Raw genomic sequence first — 23881 nt, forward strand, 5'->3', positions numbered from 1 at the left:
TTGAGGGAGACCACCAAAACAAGATTTGTGTTGATCAAAATAATAATGAAGTTCACTTAATAGAGGCGTTAAGACAGTTTCTGTACTGTACTTTGTCCTGAACCCATATTGATGGGGGCGAAGAGCAAAAACCTTGTCGAGTAGTCAGGCTTTGGACATAAAAGAAAGATTAGAGACAGGATGATAATGATTAGCTATTGAAGGATCAAGGTTTGTGTTTTTCAAAATGGAATGGACTAAAGCTAACTCTGGGAAATGACCAGTGGAGAGGCTTATATTAATAAGTAATAAAAGATTGAGTATTAAACATAATGCATTGTTCTTTAGTGAGGATGGTGGATTGGGATTGCTCTGACGGTAAGTGGTCTTCATTGAGGACATAATAACTTTCAAAGACTTCAGGGATTGTATTTAGAAAGAGGACGAAACAGCTGAACCATACTGGAGCAGTGAAAAGACACTTTGAGGGAGGGCTAACTGGGGAGGAAGGGGTCTGATGGGATGAAAAAGGTTTAAGTACAGCATGAATTTTGTTGACAAAGAATAGGAGAAATCCTCTGCAGAGGAAACTGAACAAGATGAGTTAGTGTGTGATGGAGTAAACAACTGTTGATAGATCAAGTAGAGATCATTAGATGGATTTGAACATTTTAGAAGCATTTTGGAGATGTACACCTTTTTTGCCATTTTTAGATGGAGGTTATATTCATGATGGAGAGCCCTGCATTTCTGTAGATCAGTAGAAGATCAAGACTTTTTTCAGAATATCTCAGCATTTAAGTAACTGGAGGTTAGCAGAAAACCAAGGTTGGCCATGAGGAGGTTTAGATTGAAGAAACTTTTTTGGACAAACAAACTGGGCAACACAATAATAATGGGTGATTTCAATTACCCTGATATTGACTGGGTAAATGTAACATTGGGACACGCTAGGGAGGTAAACTGCCTTGATGAAATCAAGGACAGCTTTATGGATCAGCTGGTACAGGAACTGATGAGAGAAGGAAAAAGTCTAGACCTAGTCCTTAGTGGAGCACATGATCTGGTGCAGGAGGTAATTGTGCTGGGGCTGCTTGATAACAGTGATCATAATATGATCGGATTTGATATTAGCTTTGAAGTAAGTATACTTTGAGGGGCATAATTGAACGAAAACGCCTATCTCCATGGGCGTTTATCTCCAAGAACGGGTCCGTGAAGGGGCGGACCGAACCGTATTTTGGGAAAAAATAGACGCCAATGTTTTATTCAACAATGTGTGAGCTGGGCATTTTTGTTTTTCAGCGATAATGGAAAATGAAAGCGCCCAGCTCAAAAACGAATAAATCCAAGGCATTTGTTCGTGGGAGGGGCCAGGATTCGTAGTGCACTGGTCCCCCTCACATGCCAGGACACCAACCGGGCACCCTAGGGGGCACTTTTACAAAAACAAAAAAAAAGGTAAAAGAGCTCCCAGGTGCATAGCACCCTTCCCTTGTGTGTTGAGCCCCCCAAATCCCCCTCAAAACCCACTGCCCACAAGTCTACACCATTACTATAGCCCTAAGGGGTGAAGGGGGGCACCTAAATGTGGGTACAGTGGGTTTGGGGGGGTTGGACGACTAATAAGCATTAAGCAGCACAATTGTAACAGGTAGGGGGGATGGGCCTGGGTCCACCTGCCTGAAGTCCACTGCACCCCCTAACAACTCCTCCAGTGACCTGCATACTGCTGTCAGGGAGCTGGGTATGACATTTGAGGGTGAAAATAAAAAGTTGAGAAACTTCATTTTTTGTGCTGGGAGGGGGTTAGTGACCACTGGGGGAGTCAGGGGAGGTCATCCCCGATTCCCTCCAGTGGTCATCTGGTCATTTAGGGCACTTTTTGGGGCCTTATTCGTGAAAAACCAGGGTCCAGGAAAAGTGTCCTAAATTCTAGCTAAAAACGCATACTTTTTTCCCATTATCGGTGAAATGCGCCCATCTCTGTTCGGCAGATAACCACGCCCCAGTTCCGCCTTCGCCACACCTCTGACACACCCCCATCAACTTTGTCCGCATCCGCGATGGATTGCAGTTGAAAACGTCCAAAAATCAGCTTTCGATTATACCGCTTTATTCGTTTTTGTGAGATAAACGTCCATCTCCCGATTTAGGTCGGAACTTGGGCGTTTTTCTCATTCGATTATAAGCAGGATAGGAAATCAAATACGTTAGCATTTAACTTTTTAAAAAGGAGACTATGATAAAATGAGAAGAACGGTAAAAAGAAAACTTAGAGGAGCGACTGCGAGGGTCAAAACTTTACATCAGGCGTGGATGCTGTTCAAGAACACCATCCTGGAAGCCCAGGCCAAATATATTCCGCGTATTAAAAAAAGAGGACGGAAGACCAAACGATAGCCGGCATGGTTAAATAGTGAGGTGAAGGAAGCTATTAGAGCTAAAAGAAAATCCTTCAGAAAATGGAAGAAGGAACGGACTGAAAATAATAAGAAACGGCATAAGGAATGTCGCTACTGCGCTGAGAAGGAAAGCTAAGAGGGACTTCGAAAAAAAGATTGCATTGGAGGCAAAAACACATAGTAAAATTTTTTTTTAGGTATATTAAAAGCAGGAAGCCGGCAAAAGAATCAGTTGGACTGCTAGATGACTGAGGAGCAAAAGGGGCGATCAGGGAAGACAAAGCCATAGCAGATAGATTAAATGAATTCTTTGCTTCGGTCTTCACCAAGGAAGATTTGGGTGGGATACCGGTGCCGGAAATGGTATTCGAAGCTGACAAGTCGGAGAAACTTAATGAATTCTCTGTAAACCTGGAGGATGTAATGTGGCAGTTCTACGAACTGAAGAGCAGCAAATCTCCTGGACCGGATGGTATTCATCCCAGAGTACTGATAGAACTGAAATCGAGCATGTTACCAGAAGATTGGAGGGTGGCCAATGTAACGCCGATTTTTAAAAAGGTTCCAGAGGAGATCTGGGAAATTATAGACTGGTGAGTCTGACGGCGGTGCTGGGCAAAATGGTAGAGACTATTATTAAGAACAAAATTACAGAGCATATTCAAAAGCATGGATTAATGAGACAAAGTCAACATGGATTTAGTGAAAGGAGATCTTGCCTCACCAATCTACTAAATTTCTTTGAAGGGGTGAACAAACATGTGGATAAAGGTGAGCCAGTCAATATTGTGTATCTGGATTTTCAGAAGGCATTTGACAAAGTACCCCATGAAAGACTCTAGAGGAAATTGGAGAGTCATGGGATAGGAGGTAGTGTTCTATAGTGGATTAAAAACTGGTTAAAAGATAGAAAACAGGTCAGTATTCTCAGTGGAGAAGGGTAGATAGTGGGGTTCCCCAGGGCTCTGTGCTGGGAACGCTGCTTTTTAACATATTTATAAATGACCTAGAGATGGGAGTAACTAGTGAGGTAATTAAATTTGCTGATGACACAAACTTATTCAAAGTTGTTAAATCGCAAGAGGATTGTGAAAAATTACAAGCGGTCCTTACGAGACTGGAAGACTGGGCATCTAAATGCTTAAAGCCCACCTCTTCAATGCTGCGTTCGGCACCTAACCCTTACCGTTCAGTGAATCCAGACTGCCCCAATTTGACTGCCCCGATCGGACCGACCGTTCACTTGTCTATTAGATTGTAAGCTCTTTGAGCAGGGACTGTCTCTCTTTGTTAAATTGTACAGCGCTACGTAACCCTAGTAGCGCTCTAGAAATGTTAAGTAGTAGTAGTAGTAGTAGTAGTAAATGACAGATGACGTTTAATTTGAGCAAGTGCAAAGCAATGCATGTGGGAAAGAGGAACCCGAATTATAGCTATGTCATGCAAGGTTCCACGTTAGGAGTCAAGGACCAAGAAAGGGATCTAGGTGTCGTCGTTGATGATACGTTAAAACCTTCTGCTCAGTGTGCTGCTGCGGCAAAGAAAGCAAATAGAATGTTAGGTATTATTAGGAAAGGAATGGAAAACAAAAATGAGGATGTTATAATGCCTTTGTATCGCTCCATGGTGCGACCGCACCTCGAATATTGTATTCAATTCTGATCGCCACATCTCAAAAAAGATATAGTGGAATTAGAAAAGGTGCAGAGAAGGGCGATGAAAATGATAAAGGGGATGGGACGACTTCCCTATGAGGAAAGGCTAAAGCGGCTTGGGCTCTTCAGCTTGGAGAAAAGGCGGCTGAGGGAAGATATGATAGAGGTCTATAAAATAATGAGTGGAGTTGAATGGGTAGATGTGAAGCGTCTGTTCACGCTTTCCAAAAATAGTAGGACTAGGGGGCATGCGATGAATCTACAATGTAGTAAATTTTAAAAGAATCAGAAAAAAGGTTTCTTCACTCAACGTGTATTTAAACTCTGGAATTCGTTGCTAGAGAATGTGGTAAAGACGGTTAGCTTAGCAGAGTTTAAAAAAGGTTTGGACGGCTTCCTAAAGGAAAAGTCCATAGACCATTATTAAATGGATTTGGGGAAAATCCACTATTTCTGGGATAAGCAGTATAAAATGTTTTGTACTTTTTTGGGATCTTGCCAGGTATTTGTGACCTGGATTGGCCACTGTTGGAATCAGGATGCTGGGCTTGATGGACCTTTGGTCTTTCCCAATATGGCAATACTTATGTACTTATGTCAATGCTGAATATCAGCTGGGATCCACATTACTTCTGGTAGCCAGCATCTGAGGAACCAGCCCTGGATGAGCAGTGCTGGTGGCTGGACATGGACCTGCATTGAATATCTGAGGCTAATTCTGCATGTGATGGTCTATGTAAAAAAAACAAACAAACCGCCGTCTGCTGTGTGCTGAATGTTGACCTGCAGGTTTTTAGCAAGATGATACATTTTGAATAACTTGATTCAGTCCTAATTTGAAAGATGAAAGAAAGTAACAGGCTGACTAGCTGTCAGGTCCGATGAATTTTAATGTAAAGTGTTATTTTGTTGGCAATTTCAAACCTTTAAGAATGCACCCACACTAGACAAGGATGTGAAAGCTCTAGAAAAAGGGATCTGAGGCTAGTCTGCTTGTGCTTAGATTATTAATTAGTAGTAGCACATCCTAGATTCATACCGTAGCTGTTCTAGTTCTTCATTTCAGTGTCTCCAAGGACTGGCTCTCCCCCGAGAAGGCTGCAGAAGGAGCCACTGCTCTCAGAAAATAAAGATAAACATTTTGAGGGCAATTCTGTAACTTAGCACCTTCAGTTCAGTTCGCTGTGCACTGAATACCAATTCTATAATGGCATCTTTGCTTCAATTTGCCATTTTAGAATAGTAGCATAATAAATAGAAATATAACATGATACCTTTTCTTTATTGGACTAACTCAATACATTTTTTGATTAGCTTTTGAAGGTACTATTTTCTTTAGATCAGAAGTGAGCAAATGTTGACAAAATCAGAGTATATCAGTGAAACATAAAAGCATTCCAATGACAATCTCACAGGAAGAGGGTAGGAGTAGATTAAGTAAGAAACAGGGAGAGCTGGGTGGGTGATAAGAGGGTGACGTGCAGTATAATTTTACAGTTTATGATATAATAGAAAACCAAGATCTTTGTTAAGTTCTGGCTGGCTGGTGTCTTGCGTTCCTGGATTGTCTTAAAATTTCCTGTAGTATTTTCTGAGAGAACAAAAAGTAGGGGAGGATCAATGGCCAGCCAATGTATAAAATGAGCCCAGAGGCAAAAAATGGATGTCATGTAGATTTATCGAGTATCAGAAACCAAACAGAGTCAACACGGCACCATATTTTGGCAATACAATGCCTGCTTCAGGAGTTAGTATTTCTAAAAACATACCAAAGAACAAACAGAGGGGGTCTTTTACAAAGCCGCACTAGCCTTTTTATCACGTACTAAATGCCGGAGACGCCCATAGGAATTTATGGGAGTCTCTAGTATTTAGCACAAGCTTATTTTTAGTGTGTTCTAAAAACGCTAGCGCCTTTGTAAAAGGACCCCAGAGTGCACATAAAGAATTAAGAATAAAAATTGAAAAATAAAATATCAATGATGTTAATAAACCATATTCGTAAAACATGTCATTAAAAATATAGACAATAATAAATCTAAATGGAACATCTAACATTAAACACAGACTATAGTATTGCAATAAAAAGGAAACAAGTATATATCAATACATATATGCATATGTGCTCATATTGCTGAAACATGGTGCCGTGGAGTGATCTGCTAAATGTTGCATTTGCTACACTGGTGTTTCCTGGTTTTGACATATAATGAGTTATCTGATATCATTCTTTTGATGGTATTCATTACATGTTTTGCTGTACTTTGACAGCTATACAAATTGATTGACTAATTCGTCTTTAAGACTCCTGAGGCAGGTGTCTTCTGTGCCAGCCTGCAGTACCGCATTGAGTCATATTTAGGGTTCTTGTATAGCGTTGAATTGTTAATAAATATCCCAAGGTTGGAACCTCAGTGTTGCTCCCCCTTTTTTTGGTGTTTGTCCTTCCATGCTCTGCCCTCATGCACGTCTCCTTGCAGTTATGTGTTATCTCGTAGAATAGTGTGTAGTGCTTAAGTCGTATTTTTCTGTTCATTTATGGGTACAAGATGTGTGTAATGGCATAGCCTGGTAATAGTCTATCTTAAGATTCTGGACTTCAGTCCTTAAAGCTACCCTACCCTTTTTTCCTTTTCTTTTTTTGGAGCAGCTTCTCCTTCCAGATCAATGAAAGTCATTGATGGTTTCCCTTGTCCTATTGTCTCAGTAGTCAGTCTGCCCCTGGCAGGCAGTGCTGAATATATATGTAACGCAGCAAGTTTCGCTACTACATGGAAAGCAGTGGGATTCATTTTCTTAGCCATATAGCTATTCTGATAAATTCTAGGAGACTTTTTTTTTCTGTCTTTAAAGTTATCCAGATAATTATATATAGGCAACAGCCTGAATATTGTTGCACTCCATATAGTTCTCCAAAAAATCTGTGCCCATTCCATTTCTGTTCCCCTGTCTATACAGATGCCAGAGAAACCTGTAATGACTTTCATTGGTTATCTATAGAGGAAGCAATTCTAGGTAGGTAAAGTCTTGATTATCCAACGTAAATGGGACTGACCCATTGTTGGATAAGTGATAAGTTGGATAATATGGAAAACAATGGTAACCTCTCAATGCATAAACAAAAACTTTAAAACAAAGTCCCAGGTCACAATAGTGCTGTTTTGCTGTAAAAGCAGGTCCTGGGTCTGTCTCAGGTATGAAACTTCTCTCTGTGCTATGCCAGAAAATGGAAAGAGACACGATGTCATCACTGGAGGGTCTGTCAGATATGTCGGATGGTCAGATTAGCAAAGGTCAGATACTCTAGACTTTCTTTATAGAATACTGGCTTAATAGTGTGTGTAAAAAAAAAAAAGGAAAACTCCACCTTCTCAGTGACAACTGTATTTATTTAGTTACATTTGTACCTTGCGCTTTCCCACTCATGGCAGGCTCAATGCAGCAGGCAATGGAGGGTTAAGTGACTTGCCCAGAGTCACAAGGAGCTGCCTGTGCCGAGAATCAAACTCAGTTCTTCAGTTCCCCAAGACCAAAGTCCACCACCCTAACCACTAGGCCACTCCTCCACTCAGGTACTTAAACCCTAAAAAATTTCACTTTTTTAGGTCAGAAAAGCTTCATTGCTTGGAAGTGGTGTGGCTGCTACACTGCCTTTTGCTCTTCAGCACATAGGACCACATTATAGAAATAGTGCTGAAAAAATTAAATGCTCATCGCTTTTCTACAAATAGCACTCCATGTTGGGCACCATTTAGAAAATAGCAACAGGATCCACATCTAACTTTAAGGCAAGAGGATTTACAGCAACTGAAACCTGGTGTAAATTCACATACCTAACTTAGGTGTCGATCGGGTGTATTTTATAACAGCGCATGCAAATTCTTGGAATGCCCATGCCCCGTTTCAGATCTGCGCACTATAACTTACACGTGCATTTTTATAGAATACACCTAGGAAGATGTGTGTATAAATTCTAATTCTTACCAATTAATACTGATAATTAGTAGCGTTCAATTATCAGTGCCAATTGGTTTATTTAATTAAACTGCACATGGAAATTGGGCACACACCTAACTTTCTATGTGTAATTTTGAGCACTATATATAGAATGAGGGGGTAATGCCTTTAGCCTTATAGTCCTTTTATTAAGGTGCACTGAAAAATGGCCTGCGGTAGTGTATACTCATGTTTTGGGTGAACACAGAATAAATTTTCAGCACACCTACAAAAAATGTCTTTATTTTTGTTGCCAACAACAGACGTGCAGCAAAATCAAAATTGCGTGCGTACATTTTGGATCTGAGACCTTACTGCCTACCATTGACCTAGTGGTAAAGAATCTAGGTGATAATGACCTACGCGCACCAAATGCCACTTGGTGCATGTCAGTTACACGCGCCCGAAAAGAAAAAATATTTTACAGATGCGCATATCAGACGCACGCTAAAAATGAAATTACCGCAAGAGCCATGCGGTAGTCAGGTGATAACTCCACTTTGGCGTGTATTGGGTGTACGTAGACGCTTATGTGCCTTAGTAAAAGGGTCCCTGGGTTTCTCTACATGTGCTCCCTAAGCTAATTTATTTAGAATGTTTTTGTATGTTTCTTAGCCTTAATTTTAATGTTTTGCTATTATGTAATTGAAGTGATTTATGAACCCTGCTAAATGGGTTTTGAGTCCCATATATCTTATGTAACAATGGAGTTTTCTCATCTTATGATGGTGATTTTTTTCAGGGTGTAAGTCCCCCTGATTTTGTCACTGAGCAGGTGGAGTTTCCTCTTTTTTACCTAATGTTGATGGTTTATTGACACATATAATCAGCATATAACTCTTCTTAATGGTTATTTTATAGAATTGCCCTGATAGTGCTGCTGAAAACATGAACAGAGCCATTTGGCTCCCTTATCTGAATAACAGATACTGTTATCTGCGTAAGAGCCTTCAAATGTTGACCTGTTTGTTCTTATGGGGGTTTTATATATTACTCTCTCCAGAGATCATTATGGATCTGCATTCATTTGAAGTGGCACAGGAAATATCAACAATACATCCTACATCATTTCAGGCTATCACAATGAAATAATAGAAAAAAAATAAATGCATCTTTTTTTTTTAAAGTATCGTCAGTTGTATGTGTACACTCATGATGAAGAGAATACCTAAAACTAAGCACTTCTTTAAAACAAAACAAAAAACACACCAGGAAATATCAACTTTTATGGATGGAAAAACATCTCTCCTAATTAAAGGCTGCAAGGGTTTCCCAGTTAAGCACATATTCTCAATCCAGACCTTGGGGCACACCAAACCAGTCAGGTTTTCAAGATACCCACACTGAATATGCATGAGAGAGATTTGCACATAATGGAATCAACACATGTAAATTTATCTTATGCGTATTCACTGTAGATATCTTAAAAACTAGACTGACCTCCCTGTCAGCATTGCCATGAAGCAGCCACTAGTGCAGCTTAGTAAACAGGGGGGTTAGTGTGTCCTCCGGACTGGGTTGAGAACCCCTTGGAATAAAAGGTACACAAGCAGACACACCTGTACCTTGCATCCAGGATACTAACCTTTATTTTATAGGCATAGTATTTTTTCTCCGCTAGTTGTGCCTAATTTTCAGCAATAAATTGTTGCTTGTACTCTGATAACTTTATTGCTGGACTTCATAATATTTGTCTTTCTGCCACTCCACTCATTTATGAGGCACCTAATAGCACTCAGTGGAATATGTACATGCTGCCTTCCTTTTACAGTATTTCTTCTAGATTTTTCTGAATGCAGCACTCATGCTGGAGACTGCAGACAGTGCTAGCATGGAGCCCTATAACTATACACGGAGTGAAGGTCCAGGCACATCAGGTTCCATAAATAAAAATTTAGTTAAAGATGCTGCAACATGCCAAAGTAATAACCCATTTTTTCGGTTTCTGTAGGAATTTTCATCCACGTAACCAGCAACTACATAAAAAGTGATTAAATGCCTTGTCTTATGCTCCCCTCCACCCTCAGTGCCTCTGTTTCCTGGGGCTGGCAATGATAGCAACACTGCTGGGTATGCAGAGGTTACTATGGGAACCATCCTCAACACTTCTGCACTCCCAGTCTCTCCAGCAGCTGCTAGTGTCATAATATAAAGCACCCTATGTACCACACAATCAATCCCCTGATTCAATGAAGTGCCGAAGTGCACAGAATGAGGAAAAGCATAACTAGATCTAAATGGGAAACACAATGAACTTGAAACATTTAAATGGAGAGGTAAAGTCATATACTGCTGAATATTAGGATAGCTTTCAAAAACATTTAGATGGGCAAATAATGATTTAATCATATAAATTAGTTGTCTGAAAATTGCCTTCCCAGAGGAGTCTCAAACTCTGGCCCGTGAGGGCCACAAACTAGTTGAGTATTGAGTGTTTCTCTATAAATACAGTGCCGTAGCGAGGGCAGCTGGCACCCGGGACAGGTCGCTGCTGCGCAGCCCCCCCCCCCCCCCGGGTGCAGCACGGCGCACCCTCCCCCCTCTGAAGCACATCCCCTGCAGCGTGTACTTACATAGGAAAGCAGCGAGGGGCGGGCGGGAGGGCTGAACCGCCCCGAGTGCATGTCGCTGGGAGCTGCGTCGGCTCCGCTGGTTCCCTGCTCTCTCTGCCCCGGAACAGGAAGTAACTTGTTCCGGGGCAGAGAGAGCAGGGAACCAGCAAAGCCAACACCCCCCCCCCCCCCCAGCGGCATGCACCCGGGGCAGACCGCCCCACCGCCCCCCCCCCCTTCCTATGCCACTGAATGAATATTCAAGAAAGAGATATTTCAATACAATGGAAGCAGTTGGCATGCAAATCTAAATCGTGCATAGTCATTAAGGATATCTTAAAAGTCTGATAAGAAAACTGGAGCTTGTGGGTCCTGTGGTAAAACTATGGCTGTGCTTTTAGCCACATTCATCAGAGGCATTTTGTGTGGTATGTTTTAGATGGAACTAGTAAATAACACACATAGATGTGGAAGAGCATTTTTTTAAAAAAGCATCTAAGTCCAAAAGAAAAGTCCTGCTCATTACGTCCAAAACATCCGTCCATCTCACTGCCATAATCAAACAGGAAAAATGTTCAGATTTACTGTTCAATTATGGCTGTGAGAGGAACATTTTTGCACTGAAAATTTTCTTAATTGAATAGCCTTTTTCTAAAGTGAAATGTCAAACTTTTGAACAACAACAACAACAGACATGAACCTCTGTCTGGTATCATTTTTAAAAATATGGCCACACAGATGTCCCTGCAAAACAGAGGACTAGCCTAGTGGTTAGTGTAGTGCATTGTACACCAGGGGGCACAGGTTGAAACCCCACTATAACTCTTTTTTTTGGTAAATGTGATCCCTCCAGCTTCTGAAAAATACATGCTGTACCTGAATGTACACCACTTCAATAGCCTTCAGGCTTGAAGGTGTTGTATATATTTAGGTATAGTATGTATTTTTCTGTTTTAGGAAGGTTCAGAATTATTAAAAAAAAAAACAAGTTGAAATAAAATTTGAACCTGGGACTCTTGGTTCACAGCCCACTGCTCGAACTACTAGACTATTCTTCTGACCTGCTTATTACCCATAGCTCACATAAAGCCAGGTTTTTCTTTCCAGTTTCACTTACAGGGGAAAGGATGGGGAACAGCAACCAATGGGGGTTTGAGGGGTCATGCCTTAATCCCTTCAGTGGTCAGCCGCTCAATTACAGAAACACTTTTTTTTAAAAATTTAACATGGACATGACTGAAATAGGTCTAGATAAAAGTGTCCTTCTTTTTAGGTGTGGATGTTTCTTCCCATTCGAAAATCCCTGTTGGACATCTACCTTTTAGGTCCTTAGTCCTACCTAAAACATGCCCCCATGCTATTTGAATGAACTGCAGCGTGAAACGTCCAAATTCTGAGTTTCCAAAATCAGGATTTGGACATTTTTAGCAGATGGAAGTTTTTTTGGTTTTTTTTGTAGGTATTTTATGACATCCTTCTGCTTTGAAAATAGCACTTATATTTTCAAATGTACACATTCTATTTTCCTTGAAAAATCTACAAATACAACAATTGTGGAAATCACACCTTGAAAGAATATAAAGAGGAAGAAGTTGGTTTGGCCAGAGGGTAGCTCATAAAACAGCCAGAGTTGTTCATCATAAAGCAAATAAGGATGGACTTATCTATCTGAATATATGAACTTTAGGAAAAAAAAGGTGAGATATTGGAAAAACGACAGAGACATTTAAATACCTCCATGGTACAAATGCACAGGAGAGAGGTCTCTTTTAATTGAAAGAGAACCGAGATCCAGAAGTCCTAGCTTGAAGGTGACAAGGAGAAGAACCAGAATTATACTAAGGAAATATTTCTTTTGGAAAGGATGGAGGACGTGTAAAACAGCATCCCAATAGAGGTGGGGGTCATGGGGATGGTATCTGAATTTAAGAAAGTATGGGACACATATAGAGGATCTCTGAGGGAGAGAAAGGGATTGTAGAGCTTAGTAGTTGGTTTAGAGAGGCATATTGGAGGTGTTTTAGAAATCAGCTTAACATCTCACCAGATCTCTGATATAGTAAAAACAACAACATCAACCACAACCTCAACAAAAAAAACAGTCCTTCTTTACATTATAGGCGATTCAGAAGGAAACAACAACACAAATGTAAGAATAGGAAAGGTGTATCAGGCTGCAGATGGAACCACAAACGAAAGCCAAAAATCGAAGGAAGCAATATTTATTCGAAGAAACGATTTGGCCCATATTTCGGTGAAAGCCTGCGTCTGGTGTCAGTTAAAAAAAAACAGCATAGAATGCTGTCATTTATAAACTCTTTGGGGCAAAAGCAACAAATGAAAATACAAGGAAAACCTCTGCATTGCTACAAACAGCAATAAATCCTACCTATACAAGTACTCCTCTTGTGCTATATTCTTAAATGTTTAAGGAGGAAAAATGATTTCAGATACTCGACATTCACTCTTTAGCTTATGTCTTAACAGTGAATGCTTGGCTGCTAGATGTCCACTTTTGAAGGCACCCTTCTTACTGTGGAAATCATGCGAGCTCCTCACGCGTCAAAAAAACCTCCTGCCATGTATTATCTTATTCTTTATTTAGAAATCATTTAAATGACAGCACTTATCTGAGCAATAGCTGCAACTGGGTCAACTGGGAATGCTCTACAGTGAGCTCCTGTTTTACAGTGCGCTCCTATTTCGCACAAGCTTGTTAAGGAGCAGAATCCTCAGCCTTATGAGTGCCCTAAAACAAAAAGCATAATCACTTAGAGAAGGGGAAGTGGAAAACTCAGCGGTGAACTAAAACAATGGATGCTTACCTTGTCGTGTCCTGCTGTTTCTGTCAGATAATTAACTACAAAATGGCTACCTGTTTTTATACAGATGCCTACATAAATACTTAAGTACATAAGTATGTATTGCCATACTGGGAAAAACCAAAGGTCGGCGATAATGGAAACTGAGGACGCCCATCTCAGAAACGACCAAATCCAAGCCCTTTGGTCGTGGGAGGAGCCAGCATTCATAGTGCACTGGTCCCCCTGACATGCCAGGACACCAACTGGGCACCCTAGGGGGCACTGCAGTGAACATCACAAATTGCTTTCAGATGCATAGCTCCCTTACCGTGTGTACTGAGCCCCCCAAACCCCACTACCTACAACTGTGCACCACTACCATAGCCCTTATGGGTGAAGGGGACACCTAGAGGTGGGTACAGTGGGTTTCTGGTGGGTTTTGAAGGGCTCACATTTACCACCACAAGTGTAACAGGTAGGGGGGATGGGCCTGGGTCCGCCTGTCTGAAGTGCACTGCACCCACTAAAACTGCTCCAGGGACCTGCATACTGCTGTGATGGACCTGAGTATGACATTTGAGGGTGGGAGGGGGTTAGTGACCACTGGGGGAGTGAGGGGAGGTGATCCCTGATTCTCACCGGTGGTCATCTGGTCAGTTTGGGCACCTTTTTGTGGCTTGGTCATAACAAAAAAAGGACCAAGTAAAGTTGTCCAAGTGTTCACCAGGGACACCCTTTTTTTTCCATTATGGGTTGAAGATGCCTATGTGTTAGGCACGCCCAAGTCCCGCCTTCGCTACACCTCCGACACGCCCCCATGAACTTTGGTCATCCCCGCGACGGAAAGCAGTTGGGACACCCAAAATCGGCTTTCGATTATGCCGATTTGAGCGACCCTGGGAGAAGGATGCCCATCTTCCGATTTGTGTCGAAAGATGGGTATCCTTCTCTTTCGAAAATAAGCCTGAATATCAACTGGCTCACATTTATCCACATGTTTGTTCACCCCTTCAAAAAAATGTAGTAGATTGGTGAGGCAAGATTTCCCTTCACTAAATCCATGTTGACTTTGTCTCGTTAATCCATGCTTTTGAATATGCTCTGTAATTTTGTTCTTAATAGTCTCTACCATTTTGCCCAGCACTGCCGTCAGACTCACTGGTCTATAATTTCCTGGATCTCCTCTGGAACCTTTTTAAAAATAAGCGTATCATTGGCCAACCTCCAATTTTCTGGTACTAGCTCCGCAAGTTTATTTTTCAGTTCTATCAGTGCTCTAGGAGGAATACCATCCGGTCCAGGAGATTTGCTACTCTTCAGTTTGTAGAACTGCCCCATTACATCCTCTAGGTTAACAGACAATTCATTAAGTTTCTCCGACTCGTCAGCTTCGAATACCATTTCTGGCATCGGTATCCCATCCAAATCTTCCTCGGTGAAGACCGAAGGAAAGAATTCATTTAATCTCTCCGCTACAGCTTTGTTTTCCCTGATTGCCCCTTTTACTCATCGGTCATCTAGCAAGCCAACCGATTCTTTTCCGGCTTCCTGCTTTTAATATACCTAAAAAAAATTTCCAAATGTTTTGGCCTTCAACGCAATCTTTTTTTTCGAAGTCCCTCTTTGCCTTCCTTATCAGCGCTTTGCATTTGACTTGATATTCCTTATGCTGTTTCTTATTATTTTCAGTCGGTTCCTTCTTCCATTTTCTGAAGGATTTTCTTTTAGCTCTAATAGCTTCCTTCACCTCACTTTTTAACCATGCCGGCTGTCGTTTGGTCTTCCGTCCTCCTTTTTTAATACGCGGATTATATATGGCTTGGGCTTCCAGGATGGTGTTTTTGAACACAAATTTTTGACCCTCGCATAATGTATCTGATTTCCTATGTATACTTACTTCAAAGCTAATATCAAATCCGATCATATTATGATCACTGTTATCAAGTGGCCCCAGCACCATTACCTCCCGCACCAGATCATGCGCTCCACTAAGGAGTAGATCTAGAATTTTTCCTTCTCTCGTCGGCTCCTGTACCAGCTGCTCCATAAAGCAGTCTTTGATTTCATCAAGGAATTTTACCTCCCTAGCATGCCCCGATGTTACATTTACCTAGTCAATAACGGGGTAATTGAAATCACCCATTATTATTGTGTTGCCCAGTTTGTTTGTGTCCCTAATTTCCTTTAGCATTTCTGCATCCAACTATTCATCCTGGCCAGGCGGACGGTAGTACACTCCTATCACTATCCTTTTCCCCTTTACACGTGGAATTTCAATCTATAGTGATTCCAAGAAGTGTTTTGTTTCCTGCAGAATTTTCAATCTATTTGATTCAAGGCTCTCGTTAATATACAATGCTACCCCTCCACCCTATCACTACGATATAAGTTGTACCCCAGTATGACAGTGTCCCACTGGTTATCCTCCTTCCACCAGGTCTCAGAGATGCCTATTAGATCTAATTTTTCATTTAGTGCAATATATTCTAACTCTCCCATCTTATTTCTTAGGCTTCTGGCATTCGCATATAGACATTTCAAACTATGTTTGTTGTTCCTATTTACATCATGCTCAGTACATGACAGTATTAATTTGCAATCTTTTGTCTGATTTTTATTTAAGAACACCTGATCTACTATGCTCTCTTTTGCAACCTCACTATCAGGATACCCTATCTTCCCTGTTTTGGTGATATCTTTGAAAGATACTTTATCCCGAACCATGCGCTTTTAAGTGACTGTCGGCCTTCCCCCCGTTTCTAGTTTAAAAGCTGCTCTATCTCCTTTTTAAATGCCGATGCCAGCAGCCTGGTCCCACCTGGTTAACATGGAGCCTATCCTTTCGGAATAGGCTCCCCCTTCCCCAGAATGTTGCCCAGTTCCTAACAAACCTAAAACCCTCCTCCCTGCACCATCATCTCAGCCATGCATTGAGACTTCGGAGCTCTGCCTGTCTCTTGGGCCCTGCGCGTGGAACGGGTAGCATTTCAGAAAATGCTACCCTAGATTTGAGCTTTCTACCTAAGAGTCTAAATTTGGCTTCCAGAACCTCTCTCCCACATTTTCCTATGTCATTGGTCCGTGCTTTAAAACAACATTGGAAAATAATACAATCCCACCTGTCCGTGACCACCATTTGAGGATTGCTTACTCCCGGGGACGAAACCTCAGAGAGTTAATGCATCCCAAACAGATACATCCAGATACTGTACTCAACACAGGTCACAAAGAATGTGGCAATTGTACATTTTGTACAAATATGTTAAGAACTGACTCCTTTACCAATCCCTATGATCAAAAAAAGTATAAGCTTAAGTTCAATACGGACTGTAACAGCACCCATGTAGTGTACAATCTAATATGTAGGTGTAAAGAACACCAGGGCACTAAAACAGCGTTTGAGTGATCACAAGTTCAATATAAGCCATCAAAGAATAGATGCCCCCCTGGTAGCCCACAGTATTGAAACGTCCCACACTTTCAAATGCTTGGCAATAGACCATATAGCAAAATCTATCAGAGGAGGGGATCAAGATCGCAAGCTGATCTAAGCAGAACAACGCTGGATCTGTAAGTTAAAATTGTTGGCCCCGGTAAGGCTGAACAATCATATAGAGTGGAAAATCTTCATTTAAAAGTCTCTGATTAATCTTTTTACCTCTTAGGTTGCCTATCTCTTTAAATATTCAGCTCCTTTTTGATAGGACAAAGCTGTAGGTGTCTGTATAAAAATGGGTAGCCATGTTGTAGTTAATTATCTGCCAGAGAAACAGCAGGACACGACAAGGTAAGCATCCATTGTTTTAGTTCACCACTGAGTTTTCCACTTCCCCTCTCTAAGTGATTATGCTTATACTTTGTTTTAGGGCACTCATAAGTCCGAGGGTACTGCTCCTTAACAAGCTTGTGCGAAACGGGAGCTCACTGTAAATGATTTCTAAATAAAGAATAAGATAATATATGGCAGAGAACTATTGAACTAAGCCATTTACATTCAGGAGTTTTTTTTTTTTACTCGTGAGGAGCTCGCATGATTTCCACAGTAAGAAGGGTGTCTTCAAAAGTGGGCATCTAGCAGCCAAGCATTCACTGTTAAGACGTAAGATAAAAAGCTAAAGAGTGAATGTTGAGCATCTGAAGTCTGTTTTTCACCTTAAACATTTAAGAATATAGCATAAGAGAGCAGTACTTGTATAGGTAGGATTTAAACTGAGGTTTGATATCAAGTACTATTAGCAGTTTGAGTTCTACAAACAGCAATAGCAAGTGCCTGTGTCATAAGCGATTTATTACACGGCTTACCTCGTTCACAACTTTATAAACTCCAGATTATTCAAAAAATGTCTGTCAAATTATTCCTCTGTGCAGGAACACTGACTCCCTGTAGCATTTCACATAGCATTGAACATAAGAGTAGCCATATTAGGTCAGAACAATGGTTCATCTAGCCCAGTATCCTGTTTGCAATAGTGGACAAGCCAGGTAACAAGTACCCGGCAGAGACCCAAACCAGTTGCTTCCTCATGTCTGTCTCAATAGCAGACTGGACTTTAACTCCAGGAGAGGAGTTCCATCCCCTTTATCATTTTGGTCGCTCTTATTTGAACCGTTTCTAATTCCGCTATATATTTTTTGAGATCCGGCTACCAGAACTGAACACAATTCTCAAGGTTCAGTCGCACCATGGAGTGATACAGAGGCATTATAGTATTTTTGATCTTATTCACCATCCTTTTTCTTATATTTCCTGGTATCTTGTTGGCTTTTTTTGGCCACAGAAGATTTCAGCGTGTTAACTTCAAGACACCTAGATCTTTTTATTGAGTACTGACTCCCAAGGTATACCTTAGCATAAGGTAACTAGGATTCGGATTCTTTCCAATGTGCATCACCTTGCATTTGTCCACATTAAACTTCATCTGCCATTTGGATGCCCAGTCTTCTAATTTCCTAAAGTCATCTTGCAATATTTCCCAGTCTACTTGTGTTTAAACAATCTTGAATAATTTTGTGTCATATGCAAATGTAATCACCTCATTCATTGTTCTGATTTCCATATTTATAAATATGTTAAATAGCACCAGTCTCAGTACTGATCCCTTAGGCATCCACTGTTCACCCTCCTCCATTGAGAGAAATGACCACTTAACCCTACCCTTTGTTTTCTGTCCAATAACCAGTTCCTAATCCAAACCGGAACCTTGTGCTTTCTATCCCATGACTCTCATTTTCTTAGGAGTGTTTCATGAGGAACTTTATCAAAGCTTTCTGAAAATCTAGGTATGCTACATCAGTGTTTCCCAAGTCTGGTCCTGGAGTACCCCGTGCCAGTCAAGTTTTTAAAATATCCAGAATGAATATGTATGAAAGATATTTGCATATAATGGAGGCAGTGCATGCAAATCAAGTTCACGCATATTCATTGTGGATATACTGAAAACCTGACTGGCAAGGGGTACTCCAGGACTAGACTTGGGAAAAACTGCACTACATCAATCGGCAAACCTTTATCCACATGTTTATTCATGCCTTCAATGAAATGAAGCAAATTGTTGTGGCAAGACTTCCCATGGCTGAACCCATGCTGATGCTATCCCATTAAACCACTATTGTTCCCGGCACTGATGTCAAGCTTAAGGGTCTGTAATTTCCCAGATCATCCCAGAACCCTTTTTAAAAATCGGAATCACATTGGCCACTCTCCAATCTTCAGGTACTATGGATGATTTTAATGATAGGTTACATATTACTAACAACAGATCAGCAATTTCATGCTTGAGTTATTTGGGTACCCTTGGATGTATGCCATCCAGTCCAGGTGTTTTACTACTCTTTAATTTGTCAATTTGGCTCAGTACATCTTCCAGATTCAGCGAGATTTCTTTCAGTTCTTCTGCATCATCACCCTTGAAAACTACTTCTGGTATAGGCAGATCCCTTACATCTTCTTCAATAAAGACTGAAACCAAGAATTCATTCAGTTTCTCCACTATGGCCTTGTCCTCCCTGAGATCCCATTTTGCTCCTTCGTGATCTAACAATCTCATGGATTCCCAAGCAGGCTTTCTGCTTCTGATGTACCTGAAAAAGTTGTTACTGTGAGCTTTAGCCTCTGCGGCAAGTTTCTCTTCATATTCTCTTTTAACCTTCTTTATTAATGCTTTGCATCTGACTTGCCAGTGATTATGTTGCTTCTTATTTTTGTCATTTGGCTACTTTTTCCATTCTTTGAAGGACAATCTTTTGGCTGTAATAACCTCTTTTACGTCACCTTTTAACCATGCTGTCATTTTCCCTTCTTTCCACCTTTGCAAATACGTGGAATGCATCTTACCTGGGCTTCCAATATGGTATTTTTGAATAATGTCTATGCCTGATGTAGTGTCCTAACCTTAGCAGTCAATCCTTTTAGCATCTTTTTAACCATTTTCTCACTTTATTATAGTCGCTCTTTTGAAAATTAAATGCAGTTACAGTAGGTTTCCTTTACGGGTTCATCCAAGATAGTAGCTCAAATTTGATCATGTTATGATCACTGTTTCCCAGGGGACCCAACACCACCACCTCTCATACTATGCCCTGCATGTCACCAAGGACCAGATCCAAAATGTCTACCCCTCTTGTCGGTTCCTGGACCAGTTGCTCCAAGACGCAGTTGTGTGTTACAACTAGAAATGTTATCTCCCTGGCACTCCGTGATGTAACATTTATCCAGTCAATACTGGGGTAATTGAAATCACCCATTATTATACTGTTTCCCAGTTTGGCATCTTTCCTAATCTCTGTAAACATTTCTTCATCAGTCTGTTCATTCTGTCCCAGTGGACAATAGTACTGATCTACAAGAATACTCTTTCCCATCACACATGGAATTTCTATCCATAATGATTCCACGGTGCTATCTGTTTTATGTAGAATGTTTATTTTATTTGACTCGATTCCCTCTTTAACATATAGCGCAACCCCCCCCCCCCCCCCCCCCAGCATTGTGATACAATTTGTACCCTGTTAACACAGTGTCCCATTGATTGTCCTCTTTCCACCAAATCTCTTATTTTTTAGGCTTATGTGCATCCTTTATCCTGATTGCTCATTAGGCAAATCTGGCTTGCTTTCAGCATTGTTGAAACCTCTCTATTGAGATTCCCTAAATGTCCTTTTTTAACAATATCCTTCAAAGATACTCCACACTGAACCGTATGCTCCTGAGCGACTCTCGGCTTTCCCCCATTATATTTTAAAAGCTGCTATATCTCCTTTTTAAAAGTTAGTGCCAGCAGCGTAGTTCAATCCCAGTTAAGGTAGAACCAATCCTTTCAGAACAGTCTCCCTCGTTTCCAGAATATCGCCCAGTTCCTAACAAATATAAATCTCTCATCCTTGCACCATTGTCTCAACCACACATTGAGACAGGAGCTCTGCTTGCCTTTTGGTCCTGCGGATGAAATGGGTAGAATTTTTGAAAATGCTACCCTAGAGGATCTGGACTTCAGCTTTCTACCTAAGAGCCAAAATTCAGCTTCCAGAACCTCCCTCCCATATTTTCCTATGTCATTGGTACCCACATGTACCAAGACAGCTGGATCATCCCCAGCACTATCTAAGATCCTGTCTAGGTGATGTGTGAGGTCCTTCACCTTTACACCAGGCAAGCACGTGACTAGGCAATCCTCACATCTACTAGCCACCCATCTGCATGCCTAATGATCGAATCATCAACTACAACAGCTACCCTAACCCTTCCCCTCTGGGCAGAAGTTCTTGGAGATATATCCTCACTGTGCGAGGATAGTGCATCCCCTGGTGGGCTGGTCCTGGCTATAGGAGTACTTCCTACTTCATCATGGTGATGCTCTCCTTCTTGAATACCTCCCTCTTCCAAGGCAGCACAAGGGCTACCAAAATGGAGGTGGGAATTCTATAAAACATCCCTGTAGGTCTCCTCTAGGTGCCTGTCTGTCTCCCTCAGCTCCTCAAAGTCTGCTACTCTAGACTCTAGAGAATGGACCCATTTTCAGAGAGATAGGAGTTATTTGCATAGGGCACACATATAACTACTTCCCAACTGGGAGATAATCATATATGTGACACTCAATGCAAAAGACTGGATAGCACTCCTCTCTCTGCTGGACTACTGTTTCCATCTTAATACTTTTGAGTTTTTCAATAATTTACAACTTGCTAAGGTAATAAGGATATTAGTATTATATAAAAACTTGTTCGCTTATATGGTATATTGTGTGATTTATTTTGTGTTTCCTTCTTAGAAAGTAATGAAATGTAATTAAAACTCCGAAAGAGTACTCTTCCCTTGCTATCCTAATTAGAATAACTGACCTTAAATGAAGAGTTGTGCTAGGGGTGGGTAGGAGTTTGGGAGGGTGGGTAGGATTGAAGATAAAACTAGGTCTTGCTGTTCCTTCTAGAGTCTGTTAATGTTGTAGGCTGTAGCATAAAGTTCAAGCTAACTCAGTAATCAGATTGACTTTAATAATCTTTGCAAATATTATACTTCCTCACACCTTAATTAACACCTAATTCAGCTCAGCAGCAGTGCTACCCCTCCAGCAGCTAAAGAACAGAAAATAAATGTCTTTTAGAACAAAATCTGAGCCTTGCTACTATATTTTTTTTTATTGTTCTTTGGCTGTTAAGTTTCTACCTCTAGAAAAAAAGTTTCAGTTTAAAAATATGGAAAACGTTTCTTCCTCTAGAGAAAGTTTCAGTTTAATACTATGGGAAATGTGTATTAAACTAAGGAAACTAGTTAATAATGCTTGCTTCTCTCTCTTACACCCCCCCCCCCCCACCACCACCACCACCACCAAGACTGAACTAGCCCATGGTGTGCCTGCTAGAGGCTATCTGTTAATGCTGTGGTACAAAGTTCAAGTTTTTAAACTAGAGGAAAAGGGTATGGTGTCTAGTTGATAAAGTTTGCTTTTTTTTCATTCTGCCTATCAGTAACCTACAATTCCTTATTTAAACCCCAATCTTTAAGTTTCCAAAGCACAGAACAAAATAATGTTCACTTACAAGAGAAATATCATCTTAGAACTTCTCAGAAAATCTTCACACATGTACATTGGGCTTTCTATACACTTTCTCTTATTCCTTTTGCCTCTTCAGTCTTCTCAACAACACTTGTTTGGTTAATACTACTCACATGCAGATCCATCTAGACTTTGGCTGTTACTTCTGCTTTCTGGTTGTGGCTCCTGTGCTATGGAACAGGCTTTTGCTATACATTCGCCGTGAAACTAATGTTCCCTCTAAATTGTGTGCATGTACTGCCTTTCTTTATTGTGAACAAAGACTATACAACACAGTTGAGGCTGAAAACTTGCTTACAAAATGATTTTCATGCACATGTGGGACAGCAAATATTAGAGAGAACATTGCCTGAGACTTCTTACTGTAAATTTAAATCAGCACCGAAAACATGTTATTTCACCCAAGCTTTTTCTCCTGAGTAATCCTATATAGTATATTTCCACGTAGGCCTCTACCTTTACTTGCAATGAACTTCTGTAGCAGATCCCTTATCTAAGATTGCACTAGCCCTTGTGACTTTGATGCTTTCTCTTCTCTGCCACATTTTAAGAAGGGGCCTGAGCCTGAAGTGGGTCCCCCAGGTCCCCCATAAATATGCCCCTCTTTCATGCCTTTCAAATGTATATTTGTGGAATGGCTGCTCCTACTGCATGTGCCAGCAAACACACTGGATGTCCTTAATCTCTACATTCTGTGTAAAATGGGGCTGATAGTCGTTTTCTGTTGTCATTTACTATGTTTCAGTAACAGCAGACAAGTTTATTAGGTCTGTTTAGTCTGCACATTATCTGAATTTCCTTACTGTTTTTGTTTCTACTGTACTACTTCCACTGGCGACATCATTCCACCTATCTGCTATTTTTTTTTTTTCAGTAAAGAAATGTTTTCTGATGTTGCTCGAGATTAATTCCTTTCCCACCCCCTCCCACACCACCATGATAACCTCCATCATAACTGTATTGAAGAAATTTTCTTTTCTCTGAAAAAGGTTTGCTTTTGAGCCTGATTTATACTTTTTGAGATCTGAATATTTCTATCTTTTCTCATTAGCTCTCCTTTCCTCTGTGGTTCTTAATGCAAGTCTCATTTCATATGGCTTTGATGTAGACCCTGCATCATTTAAGCAGCCTTTTTCTGGGCCACTTTTAATCTACCTCTGTTGTTTTAAGAGTCAGAACTTCAAAGCTAAATACAGTATTCTAGGTGAAACCTTACTTATGACTAGTTCAGAGGCATTTTAACAGTCTGGTTATTATTATATTTCTTTTTTATGCAATCATGGTTATTTTTATTTTGCTGTGTTTTAGTTGTCTGTACTGATTGTTGTATGTCTACTGTGAGGAATATTAATTGATATACATTATATATTTGTGTTTTCATATATGTGACCTGCAAACCAGAAGCGTAGCTAGGTTGTGATGCCAGGGGGAGCAGAG

Source organism: Microcaecilia unicolor, chromosome 1 (genome assembly GCF_901765095.1).
Source record: "Microcaecilia unicolor chromosome 1, aMicUni1.1, whole genome shotgun sequence".
NCBI lineage: Eukaryota > Metazoa > Chordata > Amphibia > Gymnophiona > Siphonopidae > Microcaecilia > Microcaecilia unicolor.